The sequence below is a fragment of the Symphalangus syndactylus genome, chromosome 12 (genome assembly GCF_028878055.3).
Source record: "Symphalangus syndactylus isolate Jambi chromosome 12, NHGRI_mSymSyn1-v2.1_pri, whole genome shotgun sequence".
In the NCBI taxonomy this organism is placed as follows: domain Eukaryota; kingdom Metazoa; phylum Chordata; class Mammalia; order Primates; family Hylobatidae; genus Symphalangus; species Symphalangus syndactylus.
Genome location: NC_072441.2, coordinates 107,523,866 through 107,540,834, shown reverse-complemented (window position 1 = coordinate 107,540,834; position 16,969 = coordinate 107,523,866).

Genomic DNA, 16,969 nt, shown 5'->3' with positions numbered 1-16,969 from the left:
TCATTAAGCTAACAGAGTTAAACCATACTTTGGATTGCGCAGTTCTGAACACTCTTTCTGTAGAAAATGCAAGTGGACATTCGGAGCGCTAAGAGGGTAATAGTGGAAAAAGGAATATATTCAAATATAAACTACACAGTAGCATTCTGTGAAAATTCTTTCTGTTCTGTGCATTCAACTAACAGAGTTGAACCTTAGTTTTGATTGAGCCGTTCTGAAACACTCTTTCTGTAGAAACTGCAATTGGACATGCTAAGCGCTAGGAGGCCTACATTGGGAAAAAGAATATCTTCAAATAAAAACTACACAGATGCATTCTGTGAAACATATTTCTGATCTGTAAATTCAGTTAACAGAGATAAAACATATTTTTGATTGAGCAGTTATGAAACACTCTTTTTGTAGAAAATGCAAGTGGAGATTCGGAGCGCTAAGAGGGTAATAGTGGAAAATGGAATGTCTTCAAATATAAACTACACAGAATCATTCGGTGAAACTTCTTTCTGATCTGTGCATTCAGCTAACAGAGTTAAACCATACTTTTGATTGAGCAGATCTGAACACTCTTTCTGTAGAAAATGCAACTGGACATTTGGAGCGCTAAGAGCGTAGTAGTGGAAAAAGGAATATATTCAAATATAAACTACACAGAAGCATTCTGTGAAACTTCTTTCTGATCTGAACATTCAGCTAACAGAGTTAAACCATACTTTTGATTGAGCAGTTTTGAAACACTCTGTCTGTAGAAAATGCAACTGGACATTCGTAGCGCTAAGTGGGTAATAGTGGAAAAAAGAATATGTTCAAATAGAAACTACACAGAAGCATTGTATTAAACTTCCTTCTGTTCTGTGCATTCAACTAACAGAGTTGAACCTTACTTTTGATTGAGCCGTTCTGAAACACTCTTTCTGTAGAAACTGCAATTGGACATTCTGAGCGCTAAGAGGCCTATATTGGGAAAAAGAATGTCTACAAATAAAAACTACACAGAAGAATTGTGTGAAACTTCTTTCTGTTCTGTTTGTTCAACTAAAAGAGTTGAACCTTAGTTTTGATTGAGCCGTTCTGAAACACTCTTTCTGTAGAAAATGCAAGTGGAGATTCGGAGCGCTAAGAGGGTAATAGTGGAAAAAGGAATGTCTCCAAATATAAACTACACAGAATCATTCTGTGAAACTTCTTTCTGATCTGTGCATTCAGCTAACAGAGTTAAACCATACTTTTGATTGAGCAGATCTGAACACTCTTTCTGTAGAAAATGCAACTGGACATTTGGAGCGCTAAGAGAGTATTAGTGGAAAAAGGAATATATTCAAATATAAACTACACATAAGCATTCTGTGAAACTTCTTTCTGATCTGAGCATTCAGCTAACAGAGTTAAACCATACTTTTGATTGAGCAGTTTTGAAACACTCTGTCTGTAGAAAATGCAACTGGACATTCGTAGCGCTAAGTGGGTAATAGTGGAAAAAAGAATATGTTCAAATATAAACTACACAGAAGCATTGTATGAAACTTCTTTCTGTTCTGTGCATTCAACTAACAGAGTTGAACCTTACTTTTGATTGAGCCTTTCTGAAACACTCTTTCTGTAGAAACTGCAATTGGACATTCTGAGCGCTAAGATGCCTCTATTGGGAAAAATAATATCTTCAAATAAAAACTACACAGAAGCATTGTGTGAAACTTATTTCTGATATGTTCATTAAGCTAACAGAGTTAAACCATACTTTTGATTGCGCAGTTCTGAACACTCTTTCTGTAGAAAATGCAAGTGGACATTCGGAGCGCTAAGAGGTTAATAGTGGAAAAAGGAATATATTCAAATATAAACTACACAGTAGCATTCTGTGAAAATTCTTTCTGTTCTGTGCATTCAACTAACAGAGTTGAACCTTACTTTTGATTGAGCCGTTCTGAAACACTCTTTCTGTAGAAACTGCAATTGGACATGCTAAGCGCTAAGAGGCCTACATTGGGTAAAAGAATATCTTCAAATAAAAACTACACAGATGCATTCTGTGAAACTTATTTCTGATCTGTAAATTCAGTTAACAGAGATAAAACATATTTTTGATTGAGCAGTTATGAAACATTCTTTTTGTAGAAAATGCAAGTGGAGATTCGGAGCGCTAAGAGGGTAATAGTGGAAAAAGGAATGTCTTCAAATATAAACTACACAGAATCATTCGGTGAAACTTCTTTCTGATCTGTGCATTCAGCTAACAGAGTTAAACCATACTTTTGATTGAGCAGATCTGAACACTCTTTCTGTAGAAAATGCAACTGGACATTTGGAGCGCTAAGAGCGTAGTAGTGGAAAAAGGAATATATTCAAATATAAACTACACAGAAGCATTCTGTGAAACTTCTTTCTGATCTGAGCATTCAGCTAACAGAGTTAAACCATACTTTTGATTGAGCAGTTTTGAAACACTCTGTCTGTAGAAAATGCAACTGGACATTCGTAGCGCTAAGTGGGTAATAGTGGAAAAAAGAATATGTTCAAATATAAACTACACAGAAGCATTGTATCAAACTTCTTTCTGTTCTGTGCATTCAACTAACAGAGTTGAACCTTACTTTTGATTGAGCCGTTCTGAAACGCTCTTTCTGTAGAAACTGCAATTGGACATTCTGAGCGCTAAGAGGCCTATATTGGGAAAAAGAATGTCTACAAATAAAAACTACACAGAAGAATTGTGTGAAACTTCTTTCTGTTCTGTTTGTTCAACTAAAAGAGTTGAAACTTAGTTTTGATTGAGCCGTTCTGAAACACTCTTTCTGTAGAAAATGCAAGTGGAGATTCGGAGCGCAAAGAGGGTAACAGTGGAAAAAGAAATGTCTACAAATATAAACTACACAGAATCATTCTGTGAAACTTCTTTCTGATCTGTGCATTCAGCTAACAGAGTTAAACCATACTTTTGATTGAGCAGATCTGAAAACTCTTTCTGTAGAAAATGCAACTGGACATTTGGAGCGCTAAGGGATTAGTAGTGGAAAAAGGAATATATTCAATATAAACTACACAGTAGCATTCTGTGAAAATTCTTTCTGTTCTGTGCATTCAACTAACAGAGTTGAACCTTAGTTTTGATTGAGCCGTTCTGAAACACTCTTTCTGTAGAAACTGCAATTGGACATGCTAAGCGCTAAGAGGCCTACATTGGGAAAAAGAATATCTTCAAATAAAAACTACACAGATGCATACTGTGAAACTTATTTCTGATCTGTAAATTCAGTTAACAGAGATAAAACATATTTTTGATTGAGCAGTTATGAAACACTCTTTTTGTAGAAAATGCAAGTGGAGATTCGGAGCGCTAAGAGGGTAATAGTGGAAAAAGGAATGTCTTCAAATATAAACTACACAGAATCATTCGGTGAAACTTCTTTCTGATCTGTGCATTCAGCTAACAGAGTTAAACCATACTTTTGATTGAGCAGATCTGAACACTCTTTCTGTAGAAAATGCAACTGGACATTTGGAGCGCTAAGAGCGTAGTAGTGGAAAAAGGAATATATTCAAATATAAACTACACAGAAGCATTCTGTGAAACTTCTTTCTGATCTGAGCATTCAGCTAACAGAGTTAAACCATACTTTTGATTGAGCAGTTTTGAAACACTCTGTCTGTAGAAAATGCAACTGGACATTCGTAGCGCTAAGTGGGTAATAGTGGAAAAAAGAATATGTTCAAATATAAACTACACAGAAGCATTGTATGAAACTTCTTTCTGTTCTGTGCATTCAACTAACAGAGTTGAACCTTACTTTTGATTGAGCCGTTCTGAAACGCTCTTTCTGTAGAAACTGCAATTGGACATTCTGAGCGCTAAGAGGCCTATATTGGGAAAAAGAATGTCTACAAATAAAAACTACACAGAAGAATTGTGTGAAACTTCTTTCTGTTCTGTTTGTTCAACTAAAAGAGTTGAACCTTAGTTTTGATTGAGCCGTTCTGAAACACTCTTTCTGTAGAAAATGCAAGTGGAGATTCAGAGCGCAAAGTGGGTAATAGTGGAAAAAGAAATGTCTACAAATATAAACTACACAGAATCATTCTGTGAAACTTCTTTCTGATCTGTGCATTCAGCTAACAGAGTTAAACCATACTTTTGATTGAGCAGATCTGAAAACTCTTTCTGTAGAAAATGCAACTGGACATTTGGAGCGCTAAGGGATTAGTAGTGGAAAAAGGAATATATTCAAATATAAACTACACAGAAGCATTCTGTGAAACTTCTTTCTGATCTGAGCATTCAGCTATCAGAGTTAAACCATACTTTTGATTGAGCAGTTTTGAAGCACTCTGTCTATAGAAAATGCAACTGGACATTCGTAGCGCTAAGTGGGTAATAGTGGAAAAAAGAATATGTTCAAATATAAACTACACAGAAGCATTGTATGAAACTTCTTTCTGTTCTGTGCATTCAACTAACAGAGTTGAACCTTACTTTTGATTGAGCCTTTCTGAAACACTCTTTCTGTAGAAACTGCAATTGGACATTCTGAGCGCTAAGAGGCCTCTATTGGGAAAAATAATATCTTCAAATAAAAACTACACAGAAGCATTGTGTGAAACTTATTTCTGATATGTTCATTAAGCTAACAGAGTTAAACCATACTTTGGATTGCGCAGTTCTGAACACTCTTTCTGTAGAAAATGCAAGTGGACATTCGGAGCGCTAAGAGGGTAATAGTGGAAAAAGGAATATATTCAAATATAAACTACACAGTAGCATTCTGTGAAAATTCTTTCTGTTCTGTGCATTCAACTAACAGAGTTGAACCTTACTTTTGATTGAGCCGTTCTGAAACACTCTTTCTGTAGAAACTGCAATTGGACATGCTAAGCGCTAAGAGGCCTACATTGGGAAAAAGAATATCTTCAAATAAAAACTACACAGATGCATTCTGTGAAACATATTTCTGATCTGTAAATTCAGTTAACAGAGATAAAACATATTTTTGATTGAGCAGCTATGAAACACTCTTTTTGTAGAAAATGCAAGTGGAGATTCGGAGCGCTAAGAGGGTAATAGTGGAAAAAGGAATGTGTTCAAATATAAACTACACAGAATCATTCGGTGAAACTTCTTTCTGATCTGTGCATTCAGATAACAGAGTTAAACCATACTTTTGATTGAGCAGATCTGAACACTCTTTCTGTAGAAAATGCAACTGGACATTTGGAGCGCTAAGAGAGTAGTAGTGGAAAAAGGAATATATTCAAATATAAACTACACAGAAGCATTCTGTGAAACTTCATTCTGATCTGAGCATTCAGCTAACAGAGTTAAACCATACTTTTGATTGAGCAGTTTTGAAACACTCTGTCTGTGGAAAATGCAACTGGACATTCGTAGCGCTAAGTGGGTAATAGTGGAAAAAAGAATATGTTCAAATATAAACTACACAGAAGCATTGTATGAAACTTCTTTCTGTTCTGTGCATTCAACTAACAGAGTTGAACCTTACTTTTGATTGAGTCTTTCTGAAACACTCTTTCTGTAGAATCTGCAATTGGACATTCTGAGCGCTAAGAGGCCTATATTGGGAAAAATAATATCTTCAAATAAAAACTACACAGAAGCATATTGTGAAACTTATTTCTGATATGTTCATTAAGCTAACAGAGTTAAACCATACTTTTGATTGCGCAGTTCTGAACATTCTTTCTGTAGAAAATGCAAGTGGACATTCGGAGCGCTAAGAGGGTAATAGTGGAAAAAGGAATATATTCAAATATAAACTACACAGTAGCATTCTGTGAAAATTCTTTCTGTTCTGTGCATTCAACTAACAGAGTTGAACCTTACTTTTGATTGAGCCGTTCTGAAACACTCTTTCTGTAGAAACTGCAATTGGACATGCTAAGCGCTAAGGGGCCTACATTGGGAAAAAGAATATCTTCAAATAAAAACTACACAGATGCATTCTTTGAAACTTATTTCTGATCTGTAAATTCAGTTAACAGAGATAAAACATATTTTTCATTGAGCAGTTATGAAACACTCTTTTTGTAGAAAATGCAAGTTGAGATTCGGAGCGCTAAGAGGGTAATAGTGGAAAAAGAATGTCTTCAAATATAAACTACACAGAATCATTCGGTGAAACTTCCTTCTGATCTGTGCATTCAGCTAACAGAATTAAATCATACTTTTGATTGAGCAGATCTGAACACTCTTTCTGTAGAAAATGCAACTGGACGTTTGGAGCGCTAAGAGCGTAGTAGTGGAAAAAGGAATATATTCAAATATAAACTACACAGAAGCATTCTGTGAAACTTTTTCTGATCTGAGCATTCAGCTAACAGAGTTAAACCATACTTTTGATTGAGCAGTTTTGAAACACTCTGTCTGTAGAAAATGCAACTGGACATTCGGTGCTCTAAGTGGGTAATAGTGGAAAAAAGAATATGTTCAAATATAAACTACACAGAAGCATTGTATGAAACTTCTTTCTGTTCTGTGCATTCAACTAACAGAGTTGAACCTTACTTTTGATTGAGCCGTTCTGAAACACTCTTTCTGTAGAAATTGCGATTGGACATTCTGAGCGCTAAGAGGCCACTATTGGGAAAAAGAATGTCTACAAATAAAAACTACACAGAAGAATTGTGTGAAACAACTTACTGTTCGGTTTGTTCAACTAAAAGAGTTGAACCTTAGTTTTGATTGAGCCGTTCTGAAACACTCTTTCTGTAGAAAATGCAAGTGGAGATTCGGAGTGCTAAGAGGGTAATAGTGGAAAAAGGAATGTCTCCAAATATAAACTACACAGAATCATTCTGTGAAACTTCTTTCTGATCTGTGCATTCAGCTAACAGAGTTGAACCTTACTTTTGATTGAGCCGTTCTGAAACACTCTTTCTGTAGAAACTGCAATTGGACATGTTCAGCGCTAAGAGGCCTACATTGGGAAAAAGAATATCTTCAAATAAAAACTACACAGATGCATTCTGTGAAACTTATTTCTGATCTGTAAATTCAGTTAACAGAGATAAAACATATTTTTGATTGAGCAGTTATGAAACACTCTTTTTGTAGAAAATGCAAGTGGAGATTCGGAGCGCTAAGAGGGTAATAGTGGAAAAAGGAATGTCTTCAAATATAAACTACACAGAATCATTCGGTGAAACTTCTTTCTGATCTGTGCATTCAGGTAACAGAGTTAAACCATACTTTTGATTGAGCAGATCTGAACACTCTTTCTGTAGAAAATGCAACTGGACATTTGGAGCGCTAAGAGCGTAGTAGTGGAAAAAGGAATATATTCAAATATAAACTACACAGAAGCATTCTGTGAAACTTCTTTCTGATCTGAGCATTCAGCTAACAGAGTTAAACCATACTTTTGATTGAGCAGTTTTGAAACACTCTGTCTGTAGAAAATGCAACTGGACATTCGTAGCGCTAAGTGGGTAATAGTGGAAAAAAGAATATGTTCAAATATAAACTACACAGAAGCATTGTATGAAACTTCTTTCTGTTCTGTGCATTCAACTAACAGAGTTGAACCTTACTTTTGATTGAGCCGTTCTGAAACTCTCTTTCTGCAGAAACTGCAATTGGACATTCTGAGCGCTATGAGGCCTATATTGGGAAAAAGAATGTCTACAAATAAAAACTACAGAGAAGAATTGTGTGAAACTTCTTTCTGTTCTGTTTGTTCAACTAAAAGAGTTGAACCTTAGTTTTGATTGAGCCGTTCTGAAACACTCTTTCTGTAGAAAATGCAAGTGGAGATTTGGAGCGCTAAGAGGGTAATAGTGGAAAAAGGAATGTCTCCAAATATAAACTACACAGAATCATTCTGTGAAACTTCTTTCTGATCTGTGGATTCAGCTAACAGAGTTAAACCATACTTTTGATTGAGCACATCTGAACACTCTTTCTGTAGAAAATGCAACTGGACATTTGGAGCGCTAAGAGAGTAGTAGTGGAAAAAGGAATATATTCAAATATAAACTACACAGAAGCATTCTGTGAAACTTCTTTCTGATCTGAGAATTCAGCTAACAGAGTTAAACCATACTTTTGATTGAGCAGTTTTGAAACACTCTGTCTGTAGAAAATGCAACTGGACATTCGTAGGGCTAAGTGGGTAATAGTGGAAAAAAGAATATGTTCAAATATAAACTACACAGAAGCATTGTATGAAACTTCTTTCTGTTCTGTGCATTCACCTAACAGTGTTGAACCTTACTTTTGATTGAGCCTTTCTGAAACACTCTTTCTGTAGAAACTGCAATTGGACATTCTGAGCGCTAAGAGGCCTATATTGGGAAAAATAATATCTTCAAATAAAAACTACACAGAAGCATTGTGTGAAACTTATTTCTGATATGTTCATTAAGCTAACAGAGTTAAACCATACTTTAGATTGCGCAGTTCTGAACACTCTTTCTGTAGAAAATGTAAGTGGACATTCGGAGCGCTAAGAGGGTAAGAGTGGAAAAAGGAATATATTCAAATATAAACTACACAGTAGCATTCTGTGAAAATTCTTTCTGTTCTGTGCATTCAACTAACAGAGTTGAACCTTACTTTTCATTGAGCCGTTCTGAAACACTCTTTCTGTAGAAACTGCAATTGGACATTCTGAGCGCTAAGAGGCCTATATTGGGAAAAAGAATGTCTACAAATAAAAACTACACAGAATAATTGTGTGAAACATCTTTCTGTTCTGTTTGTTCAACTAAAAGAGTTGAACCTTAGTTTTGATTGAGCCGTTCTGAAACACTCTTTCTGTATAAAATGCAAGTGGAGATTCGGAGCGCTAAGAGGGTAATAGTGGAAAAAGGAATGTCTCCAAATATAAACTACACAGAATCATTCTGTGAAACTTCTTTCTGATCTGTGCATTCAGCTAACAGAGTTAAACCATACTTTTGATTGAGCAGATCTGAACACTCTTTCTGTAGAAAATGCAACTGGACATTTGGAGCGCTAAGAGAGTAGTAGTGGAAAAAGGAATATATTCAAATATAAACTACACAGAAGCATTCTGTGAAACTTCTTTCTGATCTGAGCATTCAGCTAACAGAGTTAAACCATACTTTTGATTGAGCAGATTTGAAACACTCTGTCTGTAGAAAATGCAACTGGACATTCGTAGCACTAAGTGGGTAATAGTGGAAAAAAGAATATGTTCAAATATAAACTACACAGAAGCATTGTATGAAACTTCTTTCTGTTCTGTGCATTCAACTAACAGAGTTGAACCTTACTTTTGATTGAGCCTTTCTGAAACACTCTTTCTGTAGAAACTGCAATTGGACATTCTGAGCGCTAAGAGGCCTCTATTGGGAAAAATAATATCTTCAAATAAAAACTACACAGAAGCATTGTGTGAAACTTATTTCTGATATGTTCATTAAGCTAACAGAGTTAAACCATACTTTTGATTGCGCAGTTCTGAACACTCTTTCTGTAGAAAATGCAAGTGGACATTCGGAGCGCTAAGAGGGTAATAGTGGAAAAAGGAATATATTCAAATATAAACTACACAGTAGCATTCTGTGAAAATTCTTTCTGTTCTGTGCATTCAACTAACAGAGTTGAACCTTACTTTTGATTGAGCCGTTCTGAAACACTCTTTCTGTAGAAACTGCAATTGGACATGCTAAGCGCTAAGAGGCCTACATTGGGAAAAAGAATATCTTCAAATAAAAACTACACAGATGCATTCTGTGAAACTTATTTCTGACCTGTAAATTCAGTAAAGAGAGATAAAACATATTTTTGATTGAGCAGTTATGAAACACTCTTTTTGTAGAAAATGCAAGTGGAGATTCGGAGCGCTAAGAGGGTAATAGTGGAAAAAGGAATGTCTTCAAATATAAACTACACAGAATCATTCGGTGAAACTTCTTTCTGATCTGTGCATTCAGCTAACAGAGTTAAACCATACTTTTGATTGAGCAGATCTGAACACTCTTTCTGTAGAAAATGCAACTAGACATTTGGAGCGCTAAGAGCGTAGTAGTGGAAAAAGGAATATATTCAAATATAAACTACACAGAAGCATTCTGTGAAACTTCTTTCTGATCTGAGCATTCAGCTAACAGAGTTAAACCATACTTTTGATTGAGCAGTTTTGAAACACTCTGCCTGTAGAAAATGCAACTGGACATTCGTAGCGCTAAGTGGGTAATAGTGGAAAAAAGAATATGTTCAAATATAAACTACAGAGAAGCATTGTATGAAACTTCTTTCTGCTCTGTGCATTCAACTAACAGAGTTGAACCTGACTTTTGATTGAGCCTTTCTGAAACACTCTTTCTGTAGAAACTGCAATTGGACATTCTGAGCGCTAAGAGGACTATATTGGGAAAAATAATATCTTCAAATAAAAACTACACAGAAGCATTGTGTGAAACTTATTTCTGATATGTTCATTAAGCTAACAGAGTTAAACCATACTTTTGATTGCGCAGTTCTGAACACTCTTTCTGTAGAAAATGCAAGTGGACATTCGGAGCGCTAAGAGGCTAATATTGGAAAAAGGAATATATTCAAATATAAACTACACAGTAGCATTCTGTGAAAATTCTTTCTGTTCTGTGCATTCAACTAACAGAGTTGAACCTTACTTTTGATTGAGCCGTTCTGAAACACTCTTTCTGTAGAAACTGCAATTGGACATGCTAAGCGCTAAGAGGCCTACATTGGGAAAAAGAATATCTTCAAATAAAAACTACACAGATGCATTCTGTGAAACTTACTTCTGATCTGTAAATTCAGTTAACAGAGATAAAACATATTTTTGATTGAGCAGTTATGAAACACTCTTTTTGTAGAAAATGCAAGTGGAGATTCGGAGCGCTAAGAGGGTAATAGTGGAAAAAGGAACGTCTTCAAATATAAACTACACAGAATCATTCGGTGAAACTTCTTTCTGATCTGTGCATTCAGGTAACAGAGTTAAACCATACTTTTGATTGAGCAGATCTGAACACTCTTTCTGTAGAAAATGCAACTGGACATTTGGAGCGCTAAGAGCGTAGTAGTGGAAAAAGGAATATATTCAAATATAAACTACACAGAAGCATTCTGTGAAACTTCTTTCTGATCTGAGCATTCAGCTAACAGAGTTAAACCATACTTTTGATTGAGCAGTTTTGAAACACTCTGTCTGTAGAAAATGCAACTGGGCATTCGTAGCGCTAAGTGGGTAATAGTGGAAAAAAGAATATGTTCAAATATAAACTACACAGAAGCATTGTATGAAACTTCTTTCTGTTCTGTGCATTCAACTAACAGAGTTGAACCTTACTTTTGATTGAGCCGTTCTGAAACTCTCTTTCTGCAGAAACTGCAATTGGACATTCTGAGCGCTAGGAGGCCTATATTGGGAAAAAGAATGTCTACAAATAAAAACTACAGAGAAGAATTGTGTGAAACTTCTTTCTGTTCTGTTTGTTCAACTAAAAGAGTTGAACCTTAGTTTTGATTGAGCCGTTCTGAAACACTCTTTCTGTAGAAAATGCAAGTGGAGATTTGGAGCGCTAAGAGGGTAATAGTGGAAAAAGGAATGTCTCCAAATATAAACTACACAGAATCATTCTGTGAAACTTCTTTCTGATCTGTGGATTCAGCTAACAGAGTTAAACCATACTTTTGATTGAGCACATCTGAACACTCTTTCTGTAGAAAATGCAACTGGACATTTGGAGCGCTAAGAGAGTAGTAGTGGAAAAAGGAATATATTCAAATATAAACTACACAGAAGCATTCTGTGAAACTTCTTTCTGATCTGAGCATTCAGCTAACAGAGTTAAACCATACTTTTGATTGAGCAGTTTTGAAACACTCTGTCTGTAGAAAATGCAACTGGACATTCGTAGCGCTAAGTGGGTAATAGTGGAAAAAAGAATATGTTCAAATATAAACTACACAGAAGCATTGTATGAAACTTCTTTCTGTTCTGTGCATTCACCTAACAGTGTTGAACCTTACTTTTGATTGAGCCTTTCTGAAACACTCTTTCTGTAGAAACTGCAATTGGACATTCTGAGCGCTAAGAGGCCTATATTGGGAAAAATAATATCTTCAAATAAAAACTACACAGAAGCATTGTGTGAAACTTATTTCTGATATGTTCATTAAGCTAACAGAGTTAAACCATACTTTAGATTGCGCAGTTCTGAACACTCTTTCTGTAGAAAATGTAAGTGGACATTCGGAGCGCTAAGAGGGTAAGAGTGGAAAAAGGAATATATTCAAATATAAACTACACAGTAGCATTCTGTGAAAATTCTTTCTGTTCTGTGCATTCAACTAACAGAGTTGAACCTTACTTTTCATTGAGCCGTTCTGAAACACTCTTTCTGTAGAAACTGCAATTGGACATTCTGAGCGCTAAGAGGCCTATATTGGGAAAAAGAATGTCTACAAATAAAAACTACACAGAAGAATTGTGTGAAACATCTTTCTGTTCTGTTTGTTCAACTAAAAGAGTTGAACCTTAGTTTTGATTGAGCCGTTCTGAAACACTCTTTCTGTATAAAATGCAAGTGGAGATTCGGAGCGCTAAGAGGGTAATAGTGGAAAAAGGAATGTCTCCAAATATAAACTACACAGAATCATTCTGTGAAACTTCTTTCTGATCTGTGCATTCAGCTAACAGAGTTAAACCATACTTTTGATTGAGCAGATCTGAACACTCTTTCTGTAGAAAATGCAACTGGACATTTGGAGCGCTAAGAGAGTAGTAGTGGAAAAAGGAATATATTCAAATATAAACTACACAGAAGCATTCTGTGAAACTTCTTTCTGATCTGAGCATTCAGCTAACAGAGTTAAACCATACTTTTGATTGAGCAGATTTGAAACACTCTGTCTGTAGAAAATGCAACTGGACATTCGTAGCACTAAGTGGGTAATAGTGGAAAAAAGAATATGTTCAAATATAAACTACACAGAAGCATTGTATGAAACTTCTTTCTGTTCTGTGCATTCAACTAACAGAGTTGAACCTTACTTTTGATTGAGCCTTTCTGAAACACTCTTTCTGTAGAAACTGCAATTGGACATTCTGAGCGCTAAGAGGCCTCTATTGGGAAAAATAATATCTTCAAATAAAAACTACACAGAAGCATTGTGTGAAACTTATTTCTGATATGTTCATTAAGCTAACAGAGTTAAACCATACTTTTGATAGCGCAGTTCTGAACACTCTTTCTGTAGAAAATGCAAGTGGACATTCGGATCGCTAAGAGGGTAATAGTGGAAAAAGGAATATAATCAAATATAAACTACACTGTAGCATTCTGTGAAAATTCTTTCTGTTCTGTGCATTCAACTAACAGAGTTGAACCTTACTTTTGATTGAGCCGTTCTGAAACACTCTTTCTGTAGAAACTGCAATTGGACATGCTAAGCGCTAAGAGGCCTACATTGGGAAAAAGAATATCTTCAAATAAAAACTACACAGATGCATTCTGTGAATCTTATTTCTGATCTGTAAATTCAGTTAACAGAGATAAAACATATTTTTGATTGAGCAGTTATGAAACACTCTTTTTGTAGAAAATGCAAGTGGAGATTCGGAGCGCTAAGAGGGTAATAGTGGAAAAAGGAATGTCTTCAAATATAAACGACACAGAATCATTCGGTGAAACTTCTTTCTGATCTCTGCATTCAGCTAACTGAATTAAACCATACTTTTGATTGAGCAGATCTGAACACTCTTTCTGTAGAAAATGCAACTGGACTTTTGGAGCGCTAAGAGCGTAGTAGTGGAAAAAGGAATATATTCAAATATAAACTACACAGAAGCATACTATGAAACTTCTTTCTGATCTGAGCATTCAGCTAACAGAGTTAAACCATACTTTTGATTGAGCAGTTTTGAAACACTCTGTCTGTAGAAAATGCAACTGGACATTCGTAGCTCTAAGTGGGTAATAGTGGAAAAAAGAATATGTTCAAATATAAACTACACAGAAGCATTGTATGAAACTTCTTTCTGTTCTGTGCATTCAACTAACAGAGTTGAACCTTACTTTTGATTGAGCCGTTCTGAAACACTCTTTCTGTAGAAACTGCAATTGGACATTCTGAGCGCTAAGAGGCCTATATTGGGAAAAATAATATCTTCAAATAAAAAATACACAGAAGCATTGTGTGAAACTTATTCCTGATATGTTCATTAAGATAACAGAGTTAAACCATACTTTTGATTGCGCAGTTCTGAACACTCTTTCTGTAGAAAATGCAAGTGGACATTCGGAGCGCTAAGAGGGTAATAGTGGAAAAAGGAATATATTCAAATATAAACTACACAGTAGCATTCTGTGAAAATTCTTTCTGTTCTGTGCATTCAACTAACAGAGTTGAACCTTACTTTTGATTGAGCCGTTCTGAAACACTCTTTCTGTAGAAACTGCAATTGGACATGCTAAGCGCTAAGAGGCCTACATTGGGAAAAAGAATATCTTCAAATAAAAACTACACAGATGCATTCTGTGAAACTTATTTCTGACCTGTAAATTCAGTAAAGAGAGATAAAACATATTTTTGATTGAGCAGTTATGAAACACTCTTTTTGTAGAAAATGCAAGTGGAGATTCGGAGCGCTAAGAGGGTAATAGTGGAAAAAGGAATGTCTTCAAATATAAACTACACAGAATCATTCGGTGAAACTTCTTTCTGATCTGTGCATTCAGCTAACAGAGTTAAACCATACTTTTGATTGAGCAGATCTGAACACTCTTTCTGTAGAAAATGCAACTAGACATTTGGAGCGCTAAGAGCGTAGTAGTGGAAAAAGGAATATATTCAAATATAAACTACACAGAAGCATTCTGTGAAACTTCTTTCTGATCTGAGCATTCAGCTAACAGAGTTAAACCATACTTTTGATTGAGCAGTTTTGAAACACTCTGCCTGTAGAAAATGCAACTGGACATTCGTAGCGCTAAGTGGGTAATAGTGGAAAAAAGAATATGTTCAAATATAAACTACAGAGAAGCATTGTATGAAACTACTTTCTGCTCTGTGCATTCAACTAACAGAGTTGAACCTGACTTTTGATTGAGCCTTTCTGAAACACTCTTTCTGTAGAAACTGCAATTGGACATTCTGAGCGCTAAGAGGACTATATTGGGAAAAATAATATCTTCAAATAAAAACTACACAGAAGCATTGTGTGAAACTTATTTCTGATATGTTCATTAAGCTAACAGAGTTAAACCATACTTTTGATTGCGCAGTTCTGAACACTCTTTCTGTAGAAAATGCAAGTGGACATTCGGAGCGCTAAGAGGGTAATATTGGAAAAAGGAATATATTCAAATATAAACTACACAGTAGCATTCTGTGAAAATTCTTTCTGTTCTGTGCATTCAACTAACAGAGTTGAACCTTACTTTTGATTGAGCCGTTCTGAAACACTCTTTCTGTAGAAACTGCAATTGGACATGCTAAGCGCTAAGAGGACTACATTGGGAAAAAGAATATCTTCAAATAAAAACTACACAGATGCATTCTGTGAAACTTACTTCTGATCTGTAAATTCAGTTAACAGAGATAAAACATATTTTTGATTGAGCAGTTATGAAACACTCTTTTTGTAGAAAATACAAGTGGAGATTCGGAGCGCTAAGAGGGTAATAGTGGAAAAAGGAACGTCTTCAAATATAAACTACACAGAATCATTCGGTGAAACTTCTTTCTGATCTGTGCATTCAGGTAACAGAGTTAAACCATACTTTTGATTGAGCAGATCTGAACACTCTTTCTGTAGAAAATGCAACTGGACATTTGGAGCGCTAAGAGCGTAGTAGTGGAAAAAGGAATATATTCAAATATAAACTACACAGAAGCATTCTGTGAAACTTCTTTCTGATCTGAGCATTCAGCTAACAGAGTTAAACCATACTTTTGATTGAGCAGTTTTGAAACACTCTGTCTGTAGAAAATGCAACTGGACATTCGTAGCGCTAAGTGGGTAATAGTGGAAAAAAGAATATGTTCAAATATAAACTACACAGAAGCATTGTATGAAACTTCTTTCTGTTCTGTGCATTCAACTAACAGAGTTGAACCTTACTTTTGATTGAGCCGTTCTGAAACTCTCTTTCTGCAGAAACTGCAATTGGACATTCTGAGCGCTAGGAGGCCTATATTGGGAAAAAGAATGTCTACAAATAAAAACTACAGAGAAGAATTGTGTGAAACTTCTTTCTGTTCTGTTTGTTCAACTAAAAGAGTTGAACCTTAGTTTTGATTGAGCCGTTCTGAAACACTCTTTCTGTAGAAAATGCAAGTGGAGATTTGGAGCGCTAAGAGGGTAATAGTGGAAAAAGGAATGTCTCCAAATATAAACTACACAGAATCATTCTGTGAAACTTCTTTCTGATCTGTGGATTCAGCTAACAGAGTTAAACCATACTTTTGATTGAGCACATCTGAACACTCTTTCTGTAGAAAATGCAACTGGACATTTGGAGCGCTAAGAGAGTAGTAGTGGAAAAAGGAATATATTCAAATATAAACTACACAGAAGCATTCTGTGAAACTTCTTTCTGATCTGAGCATTCAGCTAACAGAGTTAAACCATACTTTTGATTGAGCAGTTTTGAAACACTCTGTCTGTAGAAAATGCAACTGGACATTTGTAGCGCTAAGTGGGTAATAGTGGAAAAAAGAATATGTTCAAATATAAACTACACAGAAGCATTGTATGAAACTTCTTTCTGTTCTGTGCATTCACCTAACAGTGTTGAACCTTACTTTTGATTGAGCCTTTCTGAAACACTCTTTCTGTAGAAACTGCAATTGGACATTCTGAGCGCTAAGAGGCCTATATTGGGAAAAATAATATCTTCAAATAAAAACTACACAGAAGCATTGTGTGAAACTTATTTCTGATATGTTCATTAAGCTAACAGAGTTAAACCATACTTTAGATTGCGCAGTTCTGAACACTCTTTCTGTAGAAAATGTAAG